This window comes from Notamacropus eugenii, chromosome 4 (assembly GCF_028372415.1).
Source record: "Notamacropus eugenii isolate mMacEug1 chromosome 4, mMacEug1.pri_v2, whole genome shotgun sequence".
Classification (NCBI taxonomy): domain Eukaryota; kingdom Metazoa; phylum Chordata; class Mammalia; order Diprotodontia; family Macropodidae; genus Notamacropus; species Notamacropus eugenii.
Genome location: NC_092875.1, coordinates 290,705,441 through 290,728,125, shown reverse-complemented (window position 1 = coordinate 290,728,125; position 22,685 = coordinate 290,705,441). Strand labels below are relative to the sequence as shown.

At 33.7% G+C, this 22,685-nt stretch overlaps 1 protein-coding gene across 24 annotated transcripts in view; it reads left to right on the top strand.

The window, feature by feature from the left end:
- The window catches only part of NCOA2 (nuclear receptor coactivator 2), a 346,666-nt gene that overhangs the window by 184,994 nt on the left and 138,987 nt on the right, over window positions 1-22,685 (top strand). Inside the window, exon 1 of one of the 24 annotated variants that reach the window (XM_072604823.1) lies at window positions 16,728-16,760. The exons of the other annotated variants lie outside the window; for them this stretch is intronic. The gene's annotated coding sequence lies outside the window, so the exon portion shown is untranslated. Of the gene's footprint in view, window positions 1-16,727; window positions 16,761-22,685 lie in introns of those variants that run through there. 24 annotated transcript variants of the gene reach the window in all.

Genomic DNA, 22,685 nt, shown 5'->3' with positions numbered 1-22,685 from the left:
GGAGTGTGTGAGTATGTTTTTTGTCCTGGAATGAAATCTGGTCTGAGAGTTACAGGCTGTGAGTCCTCAATTTTCTGAATTGGAAGAGGGGTCCCTTCTTATCATATGTGATTTGATATACACATATAAACTTTGGAGGTGCTGGTCAGATTTGTTTTTGGCTAACTGTATAATAAATTTTATTGTATTTTTTTGTTCTTATTATATGTAATTTTGTGACTAGTTTAAGAAAAAAACCTAGGAAAATTTAAAAAACCCTTAGACTTTGCTAATTGCTAATTAGCTAATTAGATTGCCAGTATTCATTCGCTTCTCCTTACAGTCATGCCATATAATTCTTACTACATTTAAAGTATTGATGACATACTTTAGCAAATGGAGTAAGAACAGTACTCATCAACATAATCTGAGTATGCATGTAAGTAAATTATTGGAGTGGTTCATAAGTTCATTTATGAAGTTTTTAACACAAATAAGCAGAAAACTGAGAAAGTAATACCTTCTGCTTGATTTTAACAATGTGGTGTCTACATGCTGCATGTTATCATCTTTCAATTGTAAATTTTGTTTCCTTTTAGTGTAATCATTACTTGATACTCCAAAATAATATAATAGTCTTATGTTCAGAGTAAGAATTCTCTTCCCTTTATATAGTAAACTTATGTAGTAAACAGTATAATTTAGGAGTGATATCTTACAGTTTTCAAAGGCATTTTTAACTAGCCCAGACAGAATTTCTTGTTTCTTGATTTAGTGGTATTCCTATTCCCTTTCCATTAAATACAGAAAAACAGTTTCCTAGTTGCTATTTGTGATCTAATCAGTATTCTTTCCTTCTCACCTCTCTCCCTTCCATTTGCTGATTTGTAATCTGACTCTTGGCCAGGTGTTTGAACACGGAGATTAGGAGATCCTGACTTATAGATTAGTCATTGAGAGACTTCTGTGTTAAATCTATGATTTATTTTTTTAGTCTTTTTTTTGTCCACAGTTAACCTTGTGGACACAGGCTTATCACAGGCAAAAATGAGATGTTCATGATAAAATTAGCAGTAGACTGACAGAAAATTCTAGTGAAGAGTCATGAAGACAAAATAAGTCAGATATCACTAATGATATTTTGAAGGGATGGAATATTTATATACTTAATATGTGCTTTGTTTTGATTGAATTTGGCTTAATTTTGTGAATATCTCTCAGATTCAATGGTGCATTTAGCCATGTCTTTACCTAGAGTAACTTGAAATGAAAGGTTAAAATTTGTGTCAGGAAAATTGAAAAGGCTCAAATGGATCCAGTCAATTGTTCAGTTAGCATTTATTAAATAGCTTACAGGAGTTTACATTTAGGGGTGTGAAGGATAATATGTACATATTCAAACATACTGGAAATAAATATAAGATAATTTAAGGAGGGAGAAATGTATTGTTTGTGAGAATCAGGAGAGGCTTCATCTAGAAGGTAGTGTTTGACCTGAGTCTTGAGGGATTCTTTGAGCAGAAGGGAGGGAAAAAGTAAATTATAGGCATGGGGAGAGGACCCATGCAAAGGTGTAGAGATGGTAAATGAGAAATAAAGTACTGTGTGTGACGAACAGCTATATCAGTCTACCTAGCACCTGGGATGGGAAGAAATGTTTAACAAAATTGGAAAAACAGATGGAGGCCAAGTTGTAGAATGCTTCAAATGCCAAAAGTAAGGGTTTATATTTTATTCCAGAGGCGATGATATAAATAAAACCTGTGCTTAAGCTGAGGCTCTACCTCAACATCTATCTTATAGGCAAAGATAATAGGAAAAGAAAATGACATGTCAGAAAGACTGTGAAAACGAGCACACTAATGCTTGTTAATATGGATGTGTGAATTGGTATATGCATTCTCAAAAGCAATTTGTAACTATGCCCCTAGTCACTAAATTTCATGGTAATCCAGTTATACCAGTATAAGACCTTTACCCAGAAGAGATCAAAGAAAGAGGAAGAGCATCCTTATGTATAAAAATACTCATGGCAGCTTTTTTTAGTGATAAAAACTTGAAACATGCCACATGAATGTAACTTTACATGACTATGTCCCTGTGATGAAAAGGATGGTTTTAGAAAACACTAGGGATACTTATATGAACTGATGCAGAGTAGAGTATGCAAAACCAGGAAACAAATGTATATAGTAATACAACATTGTAAAAATGAACAACTTTGAAATCTTAACAATTTTGTGACCAACCATGACTTCAGGATGATATCCTGAAATATGATAAAGGATGCTACCCCTTCCTGATAGAGAAGTGGTGAGCTCAGGATGCAGAATAAGACATCAAAAATGTAAGAGGAATTTGTTTTACTAGACTATGTGTATTTGTTTTAAGAATTTTCTTTTTTCCTTTGTGTTCTTGAAGATGGAAAAGTCAAAGACTAGTACCCTCAACAACAATGAGAATATTTGGTGGAAACAGTGCTGTCCAATTCTTCACCTATCATTAGTCTCCATGTAAACAGCCTGTCTTCTCTTTTTATTTCTCCATCATATGTCTCCCCTCTATCATCCTTTAGTTCTTGAAATATAGCAGTGCAATTAGAATGTTTCTATTAAAAAGACGAACCTTTGTTTTTATTGGACTTTGGGGTTCACTAAAGAAGTTTTTTGTTTCAGTCTAGCAAGTTATCCGACCCTTGCTCAACTCTTGTTTCAATTTGACAGTCCAAGATAAAAACATTGATAGATGAGCTTTATTTGTTGTCTGTTTAAATGCATTTCATAATCTGAGCAATGGTTCAGAACATTTGGAGGATTTCACTATGATGAGGATTGATAATAATGATAGTATTATGTTACTGTTAACAACAAAAATAATAGCATGTACAGATTCTGGTGCACTTTTACATATTATCTCATTTGATTCTCACCATGATGTAGTAAGTGCTATTATTTACTATCCTCATTTTATAGATGAAGAAATTATAAGGCTGAGAAGTTAAGTGACTTACCTGATGATGCTTTCAGAAAAACCTGGGAAGACTTATATGAACTGATGCAAAGTGAAGACAGCAGAACTAGGAGAACATTTCCATTTCCTTGATGACATTGGGTCTCTAGAACTGTTTTGCTCCAATAAAAAATGGGGACAGGCAACTATGTTTTTTGATCTCACAGTGTATTTTTTAACTTGATATTTTGTCTCTTCTTAATTTACCAGTTGACTCTTCTTGAAGGTATTGGTGTCTGACTATAGTTTCTGATGTCTTGAGCCCCTTTCTAATCTGCTACTTTGTTCAGAAAAAAAAAGAGCTTGTAGGAAATGTGTGTAAATTAATACTTCATATGTGAGGGCCCCCCAAAAATATATGATTAGCTGAATAATGGATATAAGCTACGTTGGATCTTTGAATGTTTTAAATATTTATTTTCTGTTTCTTGGCTGTTTTCCATATTATTGAATTTGCTGGGAAACAACTAGGTAATTGGATTATTGCAAATATGGAGGGAACATAAAATAGCTTTTACGGCACAATGGGAGTAATTAAAGATTAAAAATATAAGTTTTGAATTATGGTTAAACAGTTCCACACTTGGAATTAGATGGCATAAATTACTATCTAGGTATCTTAGGTTGCCCAGTGGATTATGTATTTGCTGGGCCTGGAGTCAGTAAGACCTGAACTCAAATCTGGCCATTAGCTCTGTGACCTTTGGCAAATGAGTGAGGGGTGGTCTGACAGCTCTGAGGTGAACCAAAAGGAAAGCCAAAGCAGGAAACGCTAGAGAGAAGAGGATATCAAAGAGAAGAGATTGAAAATTGAGAAAAAGTCATTTGATTTGGCACTTTTTAAAACCATTGATAACTTTGGAGGCTGCAGTTGGAATACAACAAATTGCACACAAACCATTGCTTGTAAGCTAGACTTCAGAGAATTAAGAATAGAATAAGGAGAAAGGAAGTGGAAGTTCAAATTATATATAGCTTTCTTAAGGAGTTTAGCAATGAAAGGGAAGATATATAAAGTAAGATAGCTAGCATGACTGGATTGATCAACTGAGGGTTTTTTGAAGATGGAACATGTTTGTAGACAGTAGGGAGAGAACAGTGTAGAGTTTAACTGATTAACTATAAGGTTAATAGGTAAGAAAGAAGAACAGATGTTCTAACTGGCCCCACAAAACAGAAATCGGAAGAGTAAACTAGTTAATACAAGAATAGAGGGCCAAGCATAAAAATCTGACTTTTAGGAATTTTTTGAAAATAGAATGGGCTGCCTTCTTCTTTTTTACACATTCTTGAGATTGTTTATCTCTTTCCAGGAATAGGTCATCTAGCTTCCACTTCTCATATTAACCTCACAAAGAATTAAGTCCTAAAGAGGCAGTGATTTGGTCTAAATAATAGTAAGTGGCAGAACCTAGGTATTTTCTACCCCAAAAACCAAACCAATATTCTCAACTTAATTAAAGTTCAACCTTATGCAATAAGAAATGATGAGCAGACAAATTTCAGAAAAACCTGAAAAGACTTGTAAGAATTAATGCAAAGTGAAGGAGCAGAACCAGGAAAACATTGTACGCAGTAATAGCAACATTGTTCGACTATGAATCAAATATCAACTATAAATGACGTAGTTCTTCTCAGCAACTCAGTGATCCAGTACAGTTACAGAGTACTCACGATGAAAAATGCTATCCTCATCCAGATAAAGAACTGATGGACTCTGAATGCAGGTGGAAGCATACTTTTTCACTTTATTTTTTTTTGTATTTTTTTTCCTTTTGGTCTGCTTCTTCTTTTACATATGTGAGTAAAATGGAAATATAACTATATAACATATCAAATTGCTTACCATTTTAGGAAGAAGGCAAAGGAGAAAGGAAAAGAAAAATTGGAACTCAAAAGCATGTAAAAATGAATGTTAAAAATGGTCTTTACCTATAATTGGGAAAAATACTATTAAAAATTTTTTAAATTAAAAAAACAAAGCTATGGTATTTATATGTAAAAAAACCAAAAAGTTCACCTTTTTAAAACTCACCAACTTCCAGTCTGTTATTCTTGATTTGTCACCCACAGATTTTTCCAATATAGCCTTAATGTTTTCAAAAACAATTCAAGGATAATTAAGGTTGCATAGTTGTGCCATTAAGATCTCCCTCTAGGTTGGTTTTATTAAATAACAGTGATCAAAAAATACTGTTTGCATTTTTGTTGAATGTTGAGTACTCTTTCAACAAGTCACATCTTTATCTGCCTTTTATCTAAAAAGGTACAGTCAGCTTTATACAGCAAGTTCCTTTCCAAAATCCTGATTGCATGTTCACACGTATAGAACAGAAGTTCTTAACTGTACCTCGCCTTGGTCGTAGGCCTCCTTTGGCATTCTGGTGAAGCCTATGGAACCCTTCTCAGAATTATGTTTTCAGATGCATGAAATAAATTGAATCACAAAGGAAACCAATTGCACTGAAATATTTACACACACACAAACCACACACATAGTTTTTTTGTAAGTTCTTGAACACTCACATACACACGCATCCTCCATTGGATTTAGAGGTTGATGTGATCTCAGTAGCAGTTAGATGATTGACTTGAGGTCACTTAGTTTGTCAGTGTCATTATGCCTATAATGATTTGCACCCAGGATTTTTTATCCTGTGTTGGCTCCTAATAATCACTGCTTCCTTCACTAAGTATTCATAAAACATTCTTTTAAACAAGTTAGCATAACACAACTTTTCAAAGCTGTTCTTATCTGCTTCTTTTTGTCCTTTTGTTCCCTTCTCTGACTTAAAACAAACTGGCCTCATCGACTCTCATTTTTATTTTTTCCCCACTAAACGTTTTTCCCTTTTAATTTTAGTTGCATTGGTTTTATTTGTACAAAAATACTTTTACATTATACAATTAAAATTGTCCATTTTATCTTCTTTGGTCATCTCTATCCATTGTTTATTCATAAATTGTTCTATAAGTAGACCTGAAAGGTAATTTCTTCCTTGCTCCAACAATTTGCTTTATGACCCTTTATAACTAAGTCATGTATCCTTCAGGAGCTTTTATTGGTGTCTGGTGTGAAGGGTAGATCAGTTCCTAATTTTTACCAAATTTCTATCCAGTTTTCTTAGCAGTTTTTCAGTAGTGAATCTCTTACCCCAGAAAGTAGGATCATTGACTTTGTAAAATACTTTAATTGCTTTTATAGGTTGTGTATCTATTGTGTACTTTTAACAAATTTTTGTTTGTATATTTATTTACTATTTTTTTATACACTTACTCATAAATTTATTTATAAAATTTATTTTTATAAATTATTTATAAATTTATTTTTTAACAAATAAATTCTTTTGATGATTATGATTTTGTAAATATATATATATATTAAAATCTGCCATTACTAGATCTCCTTCCTCTCTTGCTCCCTTTTTTCATTATTTTCCTTGGATTTCATGACTTTTTTTGTTCTTCCAGTTGAATTTTATGTTTTTTTCTAGCTCTGTAAAAATAGGCCTTTTATATTTGGATTGTGGTTTAGGGAATATTTTTATTATGCCATTTTAGTTATGTTGGTTCAAGCTCTTCATGAATAATGAATATCCATGTTTAGATTTGTCTTTGTTTTTATAGAGATTATTTTGTAGTTGCATTCATATATTTTCTGTGAATTTCTTGATTAATAGGCTCCTAAGTATTTTATATAATCTACATTTTGAATGAAATTTCATAGTTCCTGCTATGTTGTGTTGGCAATATCCAGAAATACTGATTTTATGTGCATATGGTTTATATTCTGCAGTGTTGCTGAAGTTTTTGATTGTTTCAGTTACTTTTTTACTTGACTATTGTCTATCCATATAACCATCGTGTCATCTGCAAAAAGCCATTATTTTGTTTGCATTTTGTATTTGTTTATTCTTTTTATTTATCTCGTTTTATTGTTATAGCTTAGCATTTTTAGTACTAATCATTTAGTACTAAATTATTATTGGTGATAAATGGGAATCCATGTACAACTTGTGATCTCACTAAAAAGCCTTCCAACTTTTTTTTGTTTCAGATGCTTATCATGTTAAGGAAAAGTCCATTTGTTTCTTTGCTTTGTAGTGTTTTGTTCTGGTTTTTTTTTTTTTTTTTTTGAAAGGAGAGAGAGCTGTTGGATTTTGTCAAAAAGCCTTTTCAGTACTTCTTGATATGGTAAAGTGGGTTGTTTTTTTTTAATGTTCATTATAGTTTATTGTCTTTCTACAGGCTAACATTTTATTTAATAATTTTGTTTCAGTGTTTAGTACCCTGGTTTGAGTATGAAGACTGCATTTTTATCACAGAAAGATAGTTCAGTGATCCCTTTTCTTATTTTCAGAAAATAGTTTAATATAAAATTCAGATTTAATATAAAATTGTTCTTCAAATTTTATCTTGGAGTTGTTTTATTTGGGGATTCAGTTATTGGTTTGATTTATCATATTGGGTTATTTAAATAGTGTCTTCTTCCATCTATTTTTATAAATAGACTTACTCAATGTTTTAGAGTATTTTCAATTTGTTAGTTTCTTTGAACTTAAGAATTGTTGCTTTGTTGTGTAGTTGCAACATATTGTTTTTTTAATTGTGTGTCCAATTCTCCATTTCATTGCTAAAGAAGAGTGTAAACATATAAAAATTTTCCCTAAAGTCTTCTTTATCAGGATCTTATAAATTTTGTTACATTATCCCATTATTCTAATTTACTTTGCTGAAATTTTTTATTTTTGCATGATTTTTGGAACACCAGTTATTTAGCACTGTTTTTGTTTTCCAATTAGTTTCTTATTCTTCAAAAGCTTTTTATCATGTGTTCAGTAAAAAAATATATTGGATATTTTTCTTTCTTATATTTGTTTTTGAGATTTTTATATCAAAATGCATTTGTCATTTTTTATAAAGGTTCCATGAGTGATTAAGAAATGTGCAAATTCCTTTCTGTTCTCATTTAGTAATTGTCAGAGGTCTATCATCTTTAATTTTTCAGAAGTTTTATTCAGGTCCTTAACTTTTTTTTTTTTAAGATTTATCTACTTCTGAAAAAAGGCACTTTGAGATCTTTCAGTATTAAAGTTTTACTATTTCTTCTACCTAAAACCTAATGATCTTTTCATTATTTTGATGCTGTGCTGTTTTTGCTGCAATTAAAGTTGATATTGTTTAATGATCTGTTGCTTTTAAGCATAATGTAGTTTCCCTAATTATGTATTTTTGTTGTTTTTCTTTGTCTGAAATTATGATGAATTTAGTAGCCTTTTTAAAAAAATTAGCTCAAGCATTAAACATTTTGCTTCATCTCATTTTAACTCTAAGTGAATCTTTTATGTTTCAAGTATTCTTATTAAAAAAAAATATTGTTTCATTGCATTTTCTAATCCAGTCTAACCTCTTCTTTTTTCAGGTTGTTTCTTTGCATTTATGTTAATTGTTGGGACTCTTAATTGTGCATTAATCTCTAACTTTTGTCCTCTTATTCATTCTTTCCTTCCCTCACCAGTTATTTCTGTCCATCCCCTCTCCCTTTGCCTGGAAGAAGGTGTTGAAATAGAAATGAGGTTGGTGACCTTGCACAGCCCTTCCTCACTCAAATCAAAGTCACTGCAAGTCATGTCATCATCTTGATGTCATGGTCTTTTAGGATAACGAAGGACAAACACAGCAACAACAACAACAAAATCCAGTCCTGTCCTTTTTTTTTCTAGTCTTATATCTCCAATTGCTTCTTGGACATATCCAACTGGATGTTCCATAGATATCTTAAACTTAACAAGTCTGAAACAAATCAGTTTCTTTAGCCACCTAATCCCCTTTCTTCTTACATCCTTTCCCTCTTACAGTCCATCTCCACTAAGCCATCAAATTGGTCTTCCTAATGTACCTCCCTGCCCCACTGCCACCCTGCTTTCTTCAGGATCTTATGTAAAATTCTGTTTGACTTTTAAAACCCTCTTTTTATAAGGATTATTTTGTCCCCTCCTACTTTTCCTTCCCTTCTCCCATCCCCCATTTCCTCATACTCTGTGATCTTTTCATACTGGTCTCTCTCTTTTTTAATCACAGAAGATAACATCTCTGGAGTCTAGTCATTTGTACTCACTGTTAACCATGCCTGGACATACTTTCTCTCACCTCTTGTCTCCTCACTTCCCTAACTTTCTCCAAACAGCAAAAATTTACATTATATTTCTATATTATGTTAATAATTTATATTATATAATACTTTTATATTATACTAATAATTTTAATAATATAGTTATATAGCAAATATTACTGCTATGATAATAATTATATGTTATATAGTTATATATTTCTATAGCTTATATTATACTGTATGCCACATACTGTGCTCTCAAGGAACTCACAGTCTAATGGAGACAGCATGTAAACAACTATGTACAAAAACTCTATATACAGGATAAATTGGAAATAATCAAGAGAGAGAGGGCACTAGAATCAAAAGGAACCAAGAAAGGCTTCCTGTAGAAGGTGGCTTTTAGCTGGGGCTTGACGGAAGCCGTGAAAACCAGGAGGAAGAACAGTCCAAGCATGTGAGAGGAACAGTAGAGATGTCACTATGTTGTTGAGTCTGTGGAAAGATTGGGGTTAGAGTTCTGAAGGGCTTTGAACATGAAACAGATGAGTTTATTTTTGATGCTAGAGGTGATAAGCAGCCACTGGAGTTTATGGGGGGTGAGAGGGGATTGACATGGCCAGCTCTGCACTTACAGTAGAGTGGAAGATGGAGTGAGAAGAGAAAGACTTGTTGTGACTGGGAGACCAGCTGTGCTGGTTGTTGATCATTTCCAGTTTGTCTTTATCTAGCTTGTTTGCATTTACTTGGGTCTGGTTTCTTCTCCCATTAGAGCATGAATTCTCTCAGAAAAAGGACTGTCTTGCTTTTCCTTTTCCTCAGCTCTTAGCATAGTGACTGGCACAAAGGAAGCACTGGATAAATTGCTCATTGCCTGAGTCACTGACTCCTTGATTCGCTTGTACATGTTGCACCTAATCCTGGCCAAATTACTTCCATCATCTCTGGGTCTCTAGGAGGTTGCTTAGTACTTGCTAGGAGATTGAGGAGGAGGAAGATGCACTGTGCTAAGCATTTCACAGTTATCATCTCATTTGGTATTCACTACAACCCTGGGAGGTAGATGCTACTATTATCCCCATTTTTTGGAGGAAGTTAGGTGACTTGCCCAGGATTACATAACTAGTAAGTGTTTGAGATAAATTTTAACCCAGGTCTTCCTGACTCCACATGTGGCATTCTACTTTATTTAAAACCTTTATGTTTTGCCTTTTATAATACTGGATTCCCCTTTTTGCTTTTTTTTTTTCATTGTGACTATTATCAAATCTTTTGTGATCTAACCATGAATCCTCAATATTTAAACTATTTCTTTATAGCTATTTGCATCCATCCATCCATTCATCCATTCATTCATGCCTAAAAGTTCCGGATTTTATCTAATCATATTCCTGGAAATTTTTGCTTGTGGATTTCTTTCAAGAAATGAGCAAGTGGATTTATTTCTCTTTATGCATTTCTAACTAATTGCAATAAATCTAAGCAGTTCTCATTCGTGATTTCTTGGAATATGGCATCCAAATTTTGGTTTTCATATGGTTTTCAGGTAATCTCACGTGCCTGTTAAATGCTAGGCTCTTTACTAAAGGCCTTACAAATACTATCTCATTTTATCTTCACAATAGCCTTGGGACACAGGTACTATTTTATTCTCATTTTACAGTTGAAGAAATTGAGGCAGGCCAAGATTAAAGTGATAAAGCCCCAGGGTCACAGTTGGTAAGTGTCCTAGGTTTGATTTCTGATCTTTCTAGTTCTGAGCCCAGAGCTTTGCCCACTTTGTCACTGCCTTGGGGTCCCATGGGTGACTTCTTCAGCCTGTGATTCCTCATGATTCTGGCACTTTTTTGGGAGGGTGTACCATTTAGGACTGGGAGGAAGAGGAGGGAGTTCTCTCTTTTTTTTCCTCATCACTCCTTCTGGTGCATTTTCAGAGTTTACTGGGAAAGTTTTTGAGAGACATTTGCTCCACTTTGTCAAAACACACTGTAATCTCTTTATAAGCCTTTCATTAACTGTGTTTTAAAAGTTTATTTCTTTTCCCCCACAAAGCATATTTTTATTGCCTTTAAAATTAATTTTATTGCTAAAATAATTGTGTTTTTTAGCTGTACAATTTTCAGTCTTTACTTTTTACATACTGATGCTTTAAATTTGTACACACACACACACACACACACACACACACACACACACACACACACACACACACACACACACACACCCATCAGTAAACATTTATTAAACACCTATTATGTGCCAGGGACTGGGCAAAGCACTGGCCGTATAAGACAATCCCCGCTCTCAAGGATCTTACAAACTAATGGAACACGTGCAACATTCAAATAAATATATGCAAAGCAAGCTATGTGCAAGATCAGCAAGTAAAAGAGGGAAAGCAGTGGAATTAAGAGGGTTTGGGGGACGACTTCAAGCAAAAGATGGGATTTTAGTTGGGACTTAAAGGAAGCCAGAGAAGTCAGTAGTCTGAGTGGAGGAGGGAGTTTCCAGGCTGAGGGATGGCCAGAGATGGAGTGTCTTATTTGTGGAATAGGCAGGAGGCTAGCGCCATTGAATAAAATAGTGTGTGTGTGTGTATATGTGCACACACATACATATACATAAAATAGTGATACTGTAGTGATGATAATTAACATTTCTGTAGTGCCTACCATTTACCATTTACCAGGTTGCTGTATTAAGCACTTTACAAGAAACTGGGAATTAGGTGCTATTATTATCTCTCGTGTGTGTGTGTGTGTGTGTGTGTGTGTGTGTGTGTGTGTTCATCACCTCACTGCTGTATTGTTCATTTTAGAATCTGTTCAATCCATTTGGAATATGTTCTACCCACTTTGCAATTCTTTTCAATTTTGTATTATATGCCAATTTAATATCAACTCTTTAAATTTTTAAAAACGTATTCTGTTCTTAAACTATAAAACACATGCCCATAACAAGAAAGAATATTTTATATGAAATTGAATATCCATTTCTTACCAGTTGCATTTTTTAATAAAAAGTATTTGATGAAGTAGACTCATTATTTTCAAAACTATCTTGATTGTGCACTTCTGAATTTTTCTGCCTTCTGTTCCTCACTTGCTAACCACTCCACACCTCACCTAGCCATTTCTCCCTGTTAAAAATAATTATTAAAAAGAAGAGAGGGTGAATCCTTGGTGAATACATTGTCTTTCCTAGTTGTTTGGTTACTCCTTATAAAAATTGTTTTCCTGGTTCTTCTCCCTTCACTCTGTGTTATTTCATATTACCCAGGATTGTCTTAAGACGGTCCCTTTCATCATTTCTTGCAGCTCACTAACTTATTTTATTTTTATATTACAGTTTCTTTAGGCATTACCCAATTGCCAAAGAAATAGCTTACCTCTTCTCTTCCTCCTTAGATCCTTGGTCTTTGTCATTCCTTCTTCTCTACCCTCCTCCTTTAATGTCTCCATTCAGATTAGGAAATTTTTTTAGTTTGACTATTCCCTCCCCTGTATTATCCTCACCTTAACTACCCACCCCATCTCATCTTATATCCCTATACATTTATGTGTATTTTGACTTCAGATTTTGTGCCTAAATGTTCAACCTGCTTTTGTCCACTTCATATAAAAAATAACTTCATTTGGTGCCCACTCTTCTCATCCCTTCAATATTTGTATAAGAAATTGCAAGTCCTTTTTACATCAAGGTATTCTTTTTACCCTCCTTTCTCTTTATCCTTCATTTTTCTCTTGCTTTATTAAAGAACCAAATCTACTCCCAGGATTCCTTCAATACCTTCAGTTCCTTCAATACCCTTTTAGATTATTAAGGTTAATATAGGGGCTCTTCTCTATTACCTCTTATTAGCACTGTGTTATCTGTCATCTTCTTTCAGTTCTTAAAAACACTTACCTTTTTAAGTTTTTATGGACTCTTGAATTTGTATTTCTGAGTTCCTACTTTACTCTGGTCTTGTCAGATATTCTCAACAGTTCTCTTCCATTAAAGGTCTGGTTTTTTCTTCTGTAGAATTATACTCAGGTTTTTCAGGGTAAATTATATCTCTTTTGCTTTTGGAATATTGTATTCTAACATCTCATCTGTTTTTTATTAGAACCTGCCATGTCTTTTGTGATCCTAATTGTAGTTCTCTTTCTTTCTAGATACTTCTAGTTTTAGTTTTTTACTTTGGGAGCTCTGGCTTTTCACTATAATATTCCTGTGATGTTTCCTTTTGCAGTTCCTATCAGGACATGAACTGTGGTTTCCTTCTATCTTCTTTTTTCCTTCCTTTCAAATTTATCTGTACAGTTTTCATTTATGGTTTTCAAGGAGTTGTTCTGAAATTTATCTTTCCTTGACCTGTTTTTTAGGTCAGTTCTTTTTGATAGCAGCTATCTTAAATTCTTTTCTTTTCTTTTTTTTTAACAATCTTTTGGGTTTGTTTTAATATTACCATCTGGGTCATTGATTTCTGTTTGGTGTAGTCTAGATATCATGGAATCCATTGCTTGGGTAAAATTCACCACTTTCTCTTCTAAGCTGCTCTTTTTCCGACTTTCCTATAGTTTCCTATAGTGGAAAATAATTTTTTTACCTTAACTTACCCATTTCTTTTGTGTGATTTCAATGTTGACAACAATTTTTGATACTGGTTACTGTTTTCTTTGATTTATTCCTCTCAGCAGTTTGAATTGGTGCTTCTTGTAAGGGCCAGATTCTGTATGCTTACCCTGTGTTCCTTTCTTAGACTTCCACCTCCTGGGCTTCAGCACCGCTGGGTCATTGAGGTTCATGGTGCTGTATCTGGTGTGTATGCTAGTTTCTTCCGAATTAGTTAATACTGTACTCTGGGGCTTCCAGAGCTCCCACATTGGGGCTTTCTGCCCATCCTGGGACTTTTTCTAGGGTATCTTTTTCTCATTTACCTCTGGAAAGTTTTGCAAACTAAATTTCTTAGTTCTCTCTATTTTTGTTAAGGGGCGATCCTATCCTGGCAATGACTCTATACTTTTTCCTTTCTGATTGAGTTTCTCCTCCTCCTTCCATTCCCTAGTTCTGGGGTAGAAGAAGTCAGTTGCCATAGTTGTGTTTCCTTGATCACTGATTCAGTCTGATATGAATTTTGAAGTTTTTCTGGAATAGATAGATATTCTACCACCCAATCAGCAAGACATTTCATTTTATTTTGTTTTTTGAATTTATTTAGTGTTTTATTTTTCATTAGTTACAAGTAAAAAAAAAATTTTAACATTTGTCTTTAAAGCTTTGAGTTCCAAATTCTTTCTCCCATCCCTCACCCCTCGTTGAGAAGGCAAGCAGTTTGATATAGGTTATACATATGTAGTCATGCAAAACATTTCTATATTAGTCATGCTATGAAAGAAAATATAGACTAAAAACCCCAAGAGAAATAAAGTTTAAAAAGTTTGCTTGAGTCTGTATTCAGACACTTTCTCTGGGGATAGATAGCATTTTTCATCCTAAGTCCTTCAGAGTTGTCTTGGATCATGTATTCTGAAAGCCATTTTAACCAGAAATCTTTAGGTCCATTATCAACCTTTGCCTCATATTGTGAATTATGTTGAGATCAGCAGAACTAGATTAAGGCAAAGAAATTCAGACGTTGATTTACTTCTGAAATATTAGAATGGTCTCAACTAAGCACATTGTGCATTTACATTTATTCTTTTTATTGGCATTTCTGGTTCTTGTGGATGATAAAGTTAATCACTCAGCATTTATTAAGGGCCTTTTCTGTGGCAAGTATGTGCCAAGTGTTGGTGATAGAAAGGCAAAACAGAACAAAACACACCACAATACCCAGTCGTTACTTTTAAGGAGCTCACAGTCTTAACTCACAGTCTAATTGTTGATTTCTTACAGTAATGAAGTTGGCTTTAAATTTCTTTATTGTTCAAATAATGCAGTCTCTATAAATTGATTTTCTGTCATGGCAAGCTTTATATATTGCTTTGTTGAAATTGAAATAATTTTTTGGATCCTTATAAATTTACTAATGCTTTTAGGAAAGTGTTCTTGAAACTTATGGTAAAAACTTTTAAATTACTCAAAATAAGAACAAATAATTATTAATTCTGTTGAATTCAAACCAGTAGATCACTTAATCTTTTTTGTCAGTACTATCCTGTACATTGACTTTATGTTTGTGGTTTTAAGTTGTATGTTTCTACCCTAGACACACTTTAATTCATCAAGGTCTCAGCTTAGTCTCCCCAAAGTGCCTGCTTTGTGATTTGAATTGGGGAATGAAAGTAAATTTCAACATTTCACAAAACACCAATAGGAAATTAACCCAACTGTATAATGTTATAGTCAAATAGAACTTAATTGAGAATAGAAAGTTAATACGGCTTAACTTTTTAAAAAATTGCATGAGATAACATGTAAAATGCTTTACAGACATTAAAGCTATTTGGATTATCCACAGTATGCTACCAGTCTTAGTAGAGGCAGCAGGTAGTGCAGTGAATAGAATGCTGCACTTGGAATCAGGAAGATCTGAGTTCAAATCCAGTGTCAGACATTTACTAGCTGTGTGATCTTGGGCAAGTGCCTTAACCTCTACTTGCCTCAGTTTCATCGATTTCAAAATGAAGATAATATTAGTACTTACTTCCCAGGGTTGTTGTGATGATTGAATGAAATGACATTTGTAAAGTGCTTTTAGTACAGTGCCTGGCACATGGTAGCCGCTAGATAAATTCTAGCTACTATTATTGCTTCCTGATTCCTGGTCTATGAATATTACACTAATGGAGTGGGTTCATCAGCCATCTGTAAGAGTCCACAGTGTGTTCAAAATGTTTGGCACATCAAAATTTATATGATCAGAGACCAAAAAAAACCCCCAAAACACAGGAGAACAAGATAAAGAACGTTTCATACGATCACACTTAATATTACATTTCATAAGAAAATGTTTATAGCCAATGTACTGTTCTCTGGTAAAAGGAAGACAGTGCATCAGAATGTTTGTTTTGAGTAGTTATTTTTAGCAGCAGTGCAAAGAATTGTTTACATTTTCATTTTAGGCTATACTGTTGTGTGATTTATTTTGCCATTTCCAAAAAAAAGTAAATTATTTGAGAGAGAGAGAACGAGAGAGAGAGAGAGAGAGAGAGAGAGAGAGAGAGAGAGAGAGAGTGTGTGTGTGTGTAAATCCTTAATAGCAGGAGGGGATGGAGGCTTACTCAGTCTATTATCATAAAGCTCTGCTAATGTAGCTTCTGAGTCATGTGACTGCAGAAAAGGCTATTATCTCAATGAAAAGGAAACTGCTTTTTAGAGCAAGCAATAGAACAGAAGCAGGAGGAATTTTCGAGTGCTCCACCATGCTGGATTGTCAAAGGAGATCTGTGTGATCAGCAGCTAGAAAAGGATTTGTGTGGCTAGTTTTGTCAGCTCTGGTTAGTTACAGATGATAGAGGAGATAAGCGGCTGTGTACTCAGCATGTGCTTGGGTTTACATCAAGATGTAATGATGGTTTGCTTTAATAGAGGGTATTTATCCCAAGAGCAGTAAACTTATTGCTAATTTGCATTTTTTATTATTTGAAGAATGATGTATTTTTATTTACATGACTGAAGATAAAGAAAACCTGCAGAAATCTGATTTGAACTACAAAGACTGGAAGATTACAAGGTGTGTGTTTTAGAAGTGTTCTGACTTAATATTTGAGATTGTTCTTAGCATTCTATATTATGTGCACATACAGGCTTGTGTGTATATGTGTGTGTATGTATATATATATATGCATATATATATATATACATACACATACACATCTTGGTGAAAGGAGGACTGACTATACATGACATTCAGGCATAGTAATACTCTCCAGTAACAAATAGATGGGATTTGGTCCAAACCAGTTTCTCTGAGATCAGTTTCATTTGTTATCTTTATTTAGTGATTACAGATATACTTACGGTTGCCTTAGGTGCCCAGATCTCACATGCTTTTGCTAGTAAACATTTTTCTAATATTCAGAAATAATACTCTATAACTCAGAATCATGAAAGAAGAGCTCCACATGTAAGCTTCACTTTTTTCTTTTTGTATTCATTTTTCAATATCATAATTCTAAATTAATATTTTGAAGCCTTGAAATTATTTAAATTTAGGGTTAATGATAAATGAAGCTTTTGGCAGGAGAGCAAGGCCTTAAATAATGAAAATCTAAAATGAATGGGTTTTGTGTTAAATGTAATCACAGAACTTCCTCTGATTTTTAATTTTCTTTACATCCTTGTAATACTATATATAAAAGATTTGAATGATATCCATTTTATCTACTGTGCTTGTCCGCTGTTTTTCATGCTAATGCTATTAATTCTGTTAGCAGTATTGTATGTACCTTTCTTTTAACCTTGGAAGAGGATGCTGTACTGAAAAAAAATCTTGGATTTATAAGCTTATTTGAAAAACATTAACTATTTTTCAAAACAGATATCTTTCAGGAGTGCCTGCCCGTAATATTTTTCTCATTTAAATTCTAGAGCATTTAGTTTAAACCCCTTTTTCTCACAAGTTTATTGTGGCATCTGTATATATTTATACAATTATACAGTGTTCTTGGAAACTGTGCTAAAGTTGAGCTATTTTCCCTTTGAATAGACATTATAGGAGATATGAGACCTTTTAGACTTTAACTACAGTGTGTAAGCAGCTTGCAGAAAATTAGTTCATGTTCTAATAAGAGGGATGAAAGCAGCTCCAATACCTAGAATTTCTAATTAAAGTGCAACAAATTCTTTGCCTTCCTCCTTTTAACATCATTTATATATTATATTTTTGAAATAGATATTCCAAAATGATCATGTGAAGTTCTGTGACTTTGTGGGTATCGTTCATCCTTGTATTTCAATATGAAACGCTGTAATTGCACAATTATTCTTTAACCATTGATATTAATTTCTTCTGCATTTTACTCTAGACCTTCAGGCTCCTTGTTTGGTCTTTGTGTGTATGTGGCTTTTTTTTTTTTTTTTTTGCTTTATTTCTAAGTTTTGTTACAATATAAGGTAACCTACAAATGTTCTAAGGAATTTTGGGGTATTTGATGTAGGAAGATATTTGTAACTAGCATGTGGAACATGGCCTCAATAAATACAGTTGTCCTACATGTGTAATTTTACAGGCATCATAATGAATCAAAAGCTTCTGAACAGAGAGCTACCTTTCAGGTAGCATTTTCCCTTGATTTTCTGTGTGTATTATTTCAGATGAGTAGATATGAGCATAATTGATGTGCCTCTATAAATGTGTGTATTATCCATTAATTTTCAGCCAAAATATTTTTTTCACAAAGCACTGTCACTGAACAATAAGATGACTTGATTTTGAGTTGATAGGGACCTGAGAAAACATATCTAGTCCAACACTAATTATTGGAGACAAGAAAAGGGAGGCACAGAAAGTTCAAGGGAATTGCAGACCCTTATACATATATAGGCCAGAATGAGAATTTGAATTGAGTCATTGATTCCAGTAATGTTTAGTGAATTTTTTGTCCACATAATATTATACTTTAAAAATGAAAATACCTTTGTAAAATGATGCCTATCTTGTATTACTTAGGAAATACTACTATTATATCTCCATTTCATTTTACAAAAACTTTTGTATTTAAGGTTTGGGAGTAAGATGCAGATTTTAGAATTACAGTTAAAAGGCAAAGTTTTATGGACAGTATAATGTCTAAACAAGCCAGATGACTAGCTTGCAGATCCTGCTAAACTCCAGAAATCTAACCACAGTCATTAACCGGGAATACTGTAATCAGGTCTGATCTTGTCAGACTGTTTCAAGGATTTGCCCCAAAACAGGTTTTCATTTTAAGAAAGACAAGAAATAAGAAAAAAGCATGAAAATAAGGTTAATGTTTTGGTTATTTAAAAAGACTCAGTAATATGTATATATAAGGTTGTATTTGGGAAAGTGAAAATTTTCCTAGGATTTTTGGCTGTGATTTGGCTCTGCAGCCCACCTCAGTTTGGGGATAGACCAAGGAAATGGAGAATTCAGAGCTTTGAAGTCTGTGTAACAGATTGAAAATTTGGCCAGTTCCCCTCTTTTCAAAAGTGGCTTTTTTGTTATCATTCTCAAATGTTTCAGTATGTTAAAAAACAAAACAAAACAAAAAAAACCTTTGCCCATATCTATCATAATTGCTCTGCAGTCTTTAAACTTTTTGGTTTTGGTTAGTATTGTATGTCTGCTAATTTCTAACAGTTGCTGTACATGTATTCATCACTGAAACATTGCTTATGATGTAATCATCCCAACCTTTTAAATACTGTAACATGAAGAAAAATCCATTTACTTTCTACCTAAATTAGTTGATTTGGGATAATTTTCATTTTCTGAGAAACTTTTCATTCCTTTTTCAAGACTTTTTTTACACTGAGCCAGTCATTCATCTCAGAAATTGAAGCGTACTGAGCAGTAGATAATCTTTTGGTGTAAAATCACTGCCAGTTATGTATTGTCCATCACCTTAATCAGAGAGTAAAATATGCTTGAGGCTTCACAATTAAAGTAGATGTTTAATTTATTATCCTGTAAATTTTTAGTTTTTAATCCAGTCACATAACTATTACATAGAAGCTTAATCAGATAATAATTCTATTCAGAATTGTCATCAGCATGTCATTCTCTTTTATTTATTAATTGCTATTTCCAATTTTGTTACATATAAAAATGTTGTATTTTTCCAGATTTAGGGGTCATTTTTTGCCTACTGTATTTACATATGGGTATAGAAGAATCAGAAATCTTTAGGGTCTTTAATTTTATTTTTATTTGGAGGATTCCAGGGTGTGTGGGTGTGTGTGGGAGGGGAGTGTTCATGTGCCCATTACATGTTTGTTTGTTTTAAATAAGTTTTGGTAAATCTAAAATAGTGGACTTCCTAGGATACAGATGGGAGTTCAGGTTGCTTGTCTAATCATGACTAAAACATGAGCAATTACTAAAGTAAATAAGTAGCGTAAAAGTGAGCAGCTGCTCAATAGCTAATGATCATAGGACATATCTGCACTATGAAAGTTGTATATTATTTACCAGTGGAATGAGGAAATGTGTTTGTGTATTCCAGTACCCTGTCATTCTTTTCTTTTCCATTTAAAATAACTTCATAGAGCAGTACTAAAGCAAATTTCAATTTTTTGTTGACAAGAAATTCAAGCTTACAAAATAGAGCTCTTAGTCTAAAGTATAGCTTTGTATCTGAGTTTTTAAAAGGGCAGAGCAGAAACTAGATTGGGATCTAATAGAGTGTTTCTGTACAAATGTGATGTGTGAGAGGAAAATGTTTTACATAACTTCATACTTTAGACTTTCCTCTTATGTCTGTATTTTTAAAAAATAAATTCAAAGCCTCTCAAGACTGCTATTGATTGTATTTCTTTGGTATAGCTTTCAGTTATGCCAACAATGTAAATCTAAATTAAGCCCTGTGGCAATAGTAATTATGGGTACTCAAAAAGGAATTCATAGTACTTTTAACCTAGAACTTTCTGTAAAGGCAGTGAAATATCCATATTAGAGATAAATGTTCATTCATTTTCTGAACAAATGACAGATTTTAGTGGCTTGTTCTTAGAGATGATATTCAACATTTTAAGGAGTAAAAACATTTATTCTTATTGAAGAAACAGATAACACAGTTCTGGAAGGGATGGTTCATAGATTTGGCTTTTGACAGGTGAGAACAAATGAACCAAACTTAAAAAATAAAATGTAATAGCAATGAAATGTAAAGTCTTGAACTTGGGTTTAAAAAAATGAATTATACAAAGCACTGGTTGAACTGTTATATGGCTATATAACAGTATACGTGGAAAAACAATCAGGAAATTTTAGTGTGTTATAGACTCAATATGACTCACTGTTGTGATAGAGAAACCAAAAAATGCCAGACCTGGAGTCAGGAAAACCTGAGTTAAAATCTGACCTTAGACAATTAATAACAGCATGACCCTGGACAAGTCACTTAACCCCATTTTCCTCACCTGTAAAGTGATCTAAACTATAGCAAATTATTCTACTATCTTTGCCAAGAAAACCCCAAAAGGGGTCATGAAGAGTCAGGCACAACTGAAACAGCTGAACAGCAAAAACAATCTAGAGGACAAGACAGGTAAAATGGATTGTGTTGGATCCCAAGCCTCTACTTTTAAAAGCTAGATAGTCTTGAGTGAATCCAGAGCAAGGAAATCTGGAGGGTGAAGAGATTGGGGAATATGCCACTGAAACATTGATCTAAGGAACTAGAGATGTCTGGCTTAGAAGAGAAAAGACCTCAGAAGAGGATGTTAGATCAGATATAAGTCCTTTTCTCTCTCTAGCCATTTCATCACACCCCATAGATCTACAGTTCTCAAATTTACCTGTCCTGCCACCAGGCTCACCTCTAGTCAGCAGGCAGTCCCAGTTTAACTGCTTTACAGACATCGGCAGTCCCAGTTTAACTGCTTTACAGACATCTCAGATGGCATATCCAGTAGATAAGTACAAAATCAAATTCCTTATCTTTACCCTTCCCCCCACTATTTATTACCTTTCATATCCATTCTGTTGCCAAGGCCTTTGCAACATCTTTCCAATACTCCATGCCCTTTTCTCTCCTCTGACACTTCCACCACCCTGATACAGGCACTTATAGATTCACATCTGGACTAATGAAATAGCCCACTGATGGATCAAGTATCTTTTTACTCCAATCCATCCTCCATTTAGCCATCAAAGTTATTTTCCTAAAATGCATGTTTAACCATGTCACCTCCCTACCCCCACTCAATAAACTCCAGTGGTTCCCTATGGCCTCCGTGATCAAACACAAAATATAAAAAATGGAAGTTTGGAGTTCAAAGCTCTTCATGACTCCTCTCTTACCAGTTGTTTACTTGTCTCTACCAGTAGATTCTAAGCAGGGATTGTCTCTTGCCTCCTTTCATATTCCCAGTGCTCAGTACAGTGCCTTGGCACATAGTAGGCACTTAATAAATGTTTGACTGATATTGAGGAAAGAGGGGTGAGTTGTCCCATACAGGAGAGATTAAACTAATTCTGATTGGTCCCAGGGGCCAGAACTGGAAAACAATAGTTTTAAACTAAAGAAATAAACTTAGGTTCATTGCTAAGTAAAACTTCCTGATAACAGTTGTCCAACAGTGGAATTGATTGTTCTAGGAAACAATGACTTCATTAGAGATCCTCAAGCAAAAGTTAAATGGCCACTTGTTGAGTTTACTATTCCAGAACAGCATGTTCTTTGAAGTCTCTCCTAATAACTGAGATTCTGTGATTTCTGTCCCTCCTCTGATTAACAACTTTTTCAAATTCATAAGTAATTAACACAGCTAAATTCATAAGTAATTAGCACATTACAGAATGTGATTTAGACTATTTTGAGATCACCTGAGATTTATGATCACCCCGGAGTTAAACCAGTAAGACTTCAAAATGTGACCATTATAGATTATCAGAAAGCAGGAAATAATTGATAAGTTGGGGAAACAGATTACAAACCTTCCAGAGAGTCAAGATATTTGTTGTTCAGTT